Raw genomic sequence first — 6,499 nt, forward strand, 5'->3', positions numbered from 1 at the left:
TTCCGAATAGACATTCTGCTTGATCCCACTGTTTTAGTAAAAAAAAGAACTAGTAAAAAAGAACTTGGTTTAACCTTCAGGATTTCTCCTTAATATATCTTCATCTGAGAATTTCTTTCAAGAGAGCTCTTTATAATCTTAATGGTTTGTTGAGCTACAAGAACTGCCATTTAAAAAATAATAGGACAGGGGCTTCCCTGGTGGCGCAGTGGTTGAGAGTCCACCTGCCGATGCAGGGGACATGGGTTCGTGCCCCGGTCCGGGAAGATCCCACATGCCGCGGAGCATCTGGGCCCGTGAGCCATGGCCACTGAGCCTGTGCGTCCGGAGCCTGTGCTCCATAACGGGAGAGGCCACAACAGTGAGAGGCCCGCGTACCGGAAAAATAAAAATAAAAAAATAAAATAAAAAATAATAGGACAAAAAAATAATAGGACAGCAGGTGGTTTATTGTTTAATATACCTATGGAATATGTACAGACTGGATTTACAAATATTTTAAACTGGACCGGGTGGATATTGAAGTAACCCATCAAAATGTGCTCTGCAATGATTCTGCTTAACGTTCAAGTTCAGTAACTAAGGCATATGTTTCTTACTCTGCTTGCAAGGCACATGGCATTGCTTTTGTGTGTTGGAGGGGGATTTGTGGTTTGTGCTAAGAGCCGCTTCTGACTGAAAGGGGTAGAAGTTGGGCTGATTTTTTTTTTTTTCCTCCTCGAGGCTCTTTCTGGGAATTTTGTTTTTTTGTCTTTAAAAAAAAACAAAAACAAAAACTTTCCTGAATGTATCATGTCTTCGTTAACAACTGAAAATATATGTGGTGTTTACTAAACTTGTTTACTATATTAAATTTTCCTTTTTATTTTTAGTAGCCCAGGTTCTTGAGTTTTTCAAGACAGATTTTTTTTTTTTCTTAGCTGAGGTATAGTTCTAGGGAGGAGATTTAATTAAGCCACAATTTTGTGTGTGAAAAGACAGTTTCCTATCCAGGTCTTTTCTGTTATCAGAGGGAAGGAGTATGGTTCAAACAAACCCCATTAGGTTACTTCTGCAGCATGTGCTTTTAGCTTCTCTCTTGACTAAGGATCAAATATCCCTTTGTGAATTGGCCTTCAGCTCCTTTGCTTCTGTGTATAAACCTTGGATGTTAACTACATTTTATATTTACCAGAGCTATTTGAGCAATAGTATTTGAACCACTAGCCTTTTAAATAAAAGTCTGCCCCATTGCTAATGTGCAGATACTGAGTCCACTTTCATTTCTTGCCAGCTTTCTTTGCACTGCTTTAGGCAAAAAGTGTTCATCTGTTTTTCTTTGATTGATACCCCAGTTTGTTGCAGTGACAGAACTTAATGCTTAATCTTTGGATTTCATATATATATATATATATATATATGAGAAATATATACACACACATATATGAAGTGTAATGCACTGTCCAAGTGAAATGTCCTAGTTGTCCTTGTGATTAAGGGGCCAACTTTCCAGGCAGCCAGCAGAGGTGTTAATTCTGTTTGTCTCCCAGCAAACTTTCATTCCTTTGCCCACCCATTCCCACTACACTAGATGGCAGCTGGTGATGGCACAATAGATTTCTGCAGTCCCATCTTGAATGTGGCAGGTTGAAGATGTACTGCCAAGGGTGATCTAGGGCTGCCCACATATTCTAGACTGCCATGGGCAGTGGTTTGGCTACCACCTTGAGTCTATTTGGACATCTGTCTAAACCTGAATTTTTTGTCAAAAACCTTAACAAAACAAATCTTGAGTAGCTCATGCTCTGCTCTTAGGAATTCTGTCGTTTAAAAATAATGTTCAACTTTCTTTATCCTTTTTATTTTTTTAACCTAGTCACTGTTTACAGTTATATGCTAAAGCCTGAAATATTGTCTGTGCTGTGGTATATGAGCATTGCCAATTTTATATTTATTGCAGCGAAGAAGAAACTAAAGATATAAGAAAATGAGCATGGCTGTGCTCCTAAATCTGTGTGGGTGCATGTGGGAGAAGTGAGTTGGGATCTCTTGAAAGGAGGCTTTTTGGGGTGGGGTCTCCCAGGCTTCTTGGTGTTCCTGCTTGGGGATCACTGCTGCTAGTTGACTGGACCTCCCCAACGGAAGTTTGTGATTCCGCTTTGGCAAAATTTCATTGACTAGTAGAACTCATTCTGTTTTAGTGCATATCTCAATATAAATGTAAACATTTCACTCAAACTTGCTGTCTTTCTGTCTCCTTTATCATAGTTTGAATTCCCATGAAGAGAGAATTCAAATTCAAATTTTTCTTCCTACCTTATCACAGGCAAATTGGATACTTAGATCATCCTGCTGCTTTTCTGTGGAACTGAATATACCAAGCTGACCCTCATCACTTATCTCCTTGGGGATGCAGAATGGCAGGGTAGGATGAGCAGATAGAAGGAATCCTAAGTAAATACGTGGAAATATTGTCAAGTGAAATATTTCAGATTTGTTAATAGTATCTGGTAGTTAAAAACAGAATTAAGTCATTAAATGGAACTCTTGACCCTTTTTCCTAATTTCAAATCTTTAGAATTTTATTCACGTTAATTGTCCCAATTTCTGTAGTTTCTCCATTCCTCATGCTAATAATCACCAGTTCTTTTTTACATTTTGGAATATTTCTCCTGTTACCCCCAGCTTGAACTTAAGTGCCTCAAATTAATTGGACTCTTCTGAGTTCCTGTGTCATCTCGGGAGAAAAGCTTCAGGATAACATTTCCCGTGTATTAACCACCTAAGCAATTTAGGTAGGTGTATCTCCACTTTACTGTTGGCTGGGAGGCCTGGAGAAGTTTGCTGTCTTGTCAAAGATGAGTCGTGTAATATAAATGTTTGAGCTGGGATTTGAACCCAGCTTTACCTGACTTCGAAGTCCTTGCTCTTAACCACTACACATTCAACCTGGGGTGTCTTTTTAGCTCTAGGTTCTGATTCACTGAGTTCATTGCAGATACATCCCTAGTTTCCTTTCAGTTGAAAGTCCTGGGAATGAAGTCACGGTCTTCTCACCTGGACCAAAGGCAACAGCTTCCTTCAGTCTTTCTGCAATCAATATACTCCCTTTCGATTCCATCCTCCACATGGCCATGGAATTATTAGAATTTTTTTAAAGTGCATTACCTGGCCATCTTGTTTCCCACCTTAAAACCAGCAGTAGAATTTAAATTGTGTTTATAGAGCCAAGAATTTTTGGTGGTACGCATGAAGGGGTTCAAAGACTGGCAACTGTATTAACATGTCAGGAAGTTCAGATTGACAGGAGGATACTTGGGTAAGTGAAATAAGATTTAAAGTCTAAAAGAGGAAAGTGTAAGTACAGTCAGTAATAAATGGAAGAATGATTAAAATAGGAGTTGTCAGCTTCCATATGCTGAGGGGTGGTGGTGGGGGCCACAAGTGCAGATGGAAATACTGAATGAGGGTTCATGTCAGACCTTCAGAAAACACAGCTGCCTCCCTTGAAGTCCACTCCATACATGAGTCCAGACAGTTCTGCAGGTGGGTTTCTGTGGATGTGTGCTGTGGACCACCTCAACTGATCTGGGTGAATGGCCTCAGTCTCAGTATAACAATGTGGCTGCTAGTGACAAGGTGGACACAGTTCTTTATCACCTTTGCCTCCCCAAGCTAACACATCTGCCCCAAGGACAACCTCTTTAGAGCTGTGTGACCAGAACAAGGGTCACCTGGCCCATTAGGGCCTATCCAGATGACTAACACCACCAACCACGCCAGCAATGATTACAGCAGATTGATAATGCCAATAAAATGTTCCTAAGCAGCTAAAATTGTCTGTGGTTTTTGCTACATTTGCTTTATCACTTCTCACCATGGTGAGGCTATTGGATTAAAATGATTTACTCCTATAAAAGGATAAAATTTGGAGATAACAGGTATTTTTGTTTTTCTACTTACCTCCCCCTGCCCACCCTCCCCATCTATTCACACCAAGTTCCTCTCCACCCGCCCCCCAGAGGCGTTGCCTTGTGAGCTGGTCACAGGTTCCCCTTAAATCACAGGACAGCAGTGAAAGCAGCCTGGGGCCTGAGGCTTTGCTGATTGTTTCCAAACTATGCTGTGTGAACCTCTTCAGTGGCCCAGAAGTGGAAGAGAGGGTAGTGTGGTGGAAGGGGAAGCTCCCTCACCAGCATCTACTTGGGGAAGGAACCAGCAGGAGGATCCATCCCTGCTTTTCTCCAGCCAAGGCAGGAGTGAAACCTTAACTCAGCTACATATTTTTACATAGCCACAAAGCAAAGAACTTAATGGTTTTGCTAAACACATAGTCTTTCTTGGGCCTGATTTTATGCTATGCCTCTTGCCTCTTGCTTATTTGCTGGCTTATTTTATCTTAACAAATCACATCAAAAATATGTATCAAAAAAACATCTTACATACTCATAGAGCTTTGACAGCACCACTGTAAAAATTAATGACACATCAGTGTACTGCAGCATGCTCTTTGATAACCACTGATAGTCCAAGCTATTAAATATAACATCCAATGTGCTCCATGACCTGGCCCTCTTCAGTTCGTTTATATCCTCCCACCTCTTACTTTGAACTTTCATGCCAATAGCATTGAACTCTGAGTCTATGACTTTGCCCCAAGTTGAGACCCTCTGGAATATGCTCCTGCCCCTTTGCCAGGCTAGCTCCTACTCATCTGTTAAGAATCCTTCAAAGAGTCCTGGAATGTTTTCTGATTTCTCCTATTTTCAGCTCACATCTGTACTAGATGAGAGCGTCTCTGAATTCCCATAATACCCTGTGTAAATCTTTTATCATTGCACTTAATCACTTTTCTACAGTGCTAGATATGAATTCCTTAAGAACAGAGAATGTGTTTTAAGTATCTCTGTGTTCCCAGCACCTAGCTTAGTGACTAGTACACACTAAGCACTGAATAAATGAATGAATGAATGGGTAGGAGATCGAGTAATTTCTTCATGATCATCTAGCCAGTAACGGTCAGAATTGAAACCGGAATACAAATCGTTTGACTTCAATTTCTGTCCTTTCAATGGTATTATGCTGCTGCTTGTAAGAAACAGTAGACATTATTCCAGCTAGTGATAAATTTACCTAAGAAAACCAGAAAGATGCAAATTGTTGAGACATTTTCTGGAATTGTTTGATTAGAACTAGATGTATGAAAGATACATGCACTCCAATATTCATAGCAACATTATCTTCAGTTGTCAAGACATGGAAGCAACCTAAGTGTCCATCAACAGATGAATGGATAAAGAAGATGTGGTATTATGTACACAATGAGATACTACTCAGCCATAAAAAAGAAGGAAATTTCACAATTTTCAGCAACATGGATGGACATGGAGGGTATTATGCTAAGTGAAATAAATCAGACAGAGAAAGACAAATACTGTAGGATATCACTTGTATGTAGAATCTAAAAACTACAACGAACTAGTGAATATAATAAAAAATAAGCAGACTCACAGATATAGAGAACAAACTAGGTTACCAGTGGGGAGAAGGAAGAGGGGAGGGGCAAGATAGCAGTGGGGGATAAAGAGGTACAAACTATTATGTGTTAAATAAGCTACAAGGATATATTGTACAACATGGGGAATATAGCCAATATTTTATAATAACTATAAGGAGTATAACCTTTAAAAATTGTGAATCACTATATTGTACACCTGTAACTTATGTAATATTGTACATCAATATAATACAAGTGTACTTCAATAAAAAAAAAGAACTAGATGGAATTAATAAAGATGGTTTTTATAGGAAAAGTGAAGCTAGAAGAAAAAGCTAGACTGGTTCAGAGGGGCAAAAATATTGTGAATGAGAAAATCACCTTTGTGAAGGCTCTAGGAACCAATGAAATAACAGAAGCAGCTATAGGATGTAGCCTGTGTCCGAGCCCGAGTGTAAAGAGAGGGCACCTGTTCTGATAAGAACAACTTGGAATAAGGACTGGGTAGCTGTATGTGATCTTTAGATACAGTCAGAGAGGAGTAAAAGGTTCTTCAGTTGCATCTTCTGATTTCTTAGCCAGAGACCCAAGCTTTCTTGAAATAGGAGGATGGCTGGCTCAGTTTTATCAGTGATCTTTGGAGACACGGATTTGAGTTGATCAATTATTCATCTGCTTGTTTTCAGCAACCTGATGACCAGCCTCATTTCCTGGAAAGCCCTGATGTTGGTTCCATCACATGGCCACAGTGAACCGGATCAGAGCCTGAACGCACTGTGCACATTTCCCCTTCTGAACGGTGAAAACGAAGGTTTAGGAAATGCAGAGTGGCTGATCTCTCTCTGGCAGAAAGTCCTGGCCACTTGGTCAAAGCTCTTCTCCCTTGACTCCCCTTCTACTCTTTAGACAATAGTTCAGGATGATGAATTCAGTCAAGCCCAGCTCCACTGTGTGCGGCATTTAGGAGGACAATGGAGATGAGAGGTGGATCCTGAAGGCTCAGAAACTGCAATTTGCCTAAGA

The sequence above is a fragment of the Lipotes vexillifer genome, unplaced genomic scaffold (assembly GCF_000442215.2).
Source record: "Lipotes vexillifer unplaced genomic scaffold, Lipotes_vexillifer_v1.1 scaffold1634, whole genome shotgun sequence".
In the NCBI taxonomy this organism is placed as follows: Eukaryota; Metazoa; Chordata; class Mammalia; order Artiodactyla; family Lipotidae; genus Lipotes; species Lipotes vexillifer.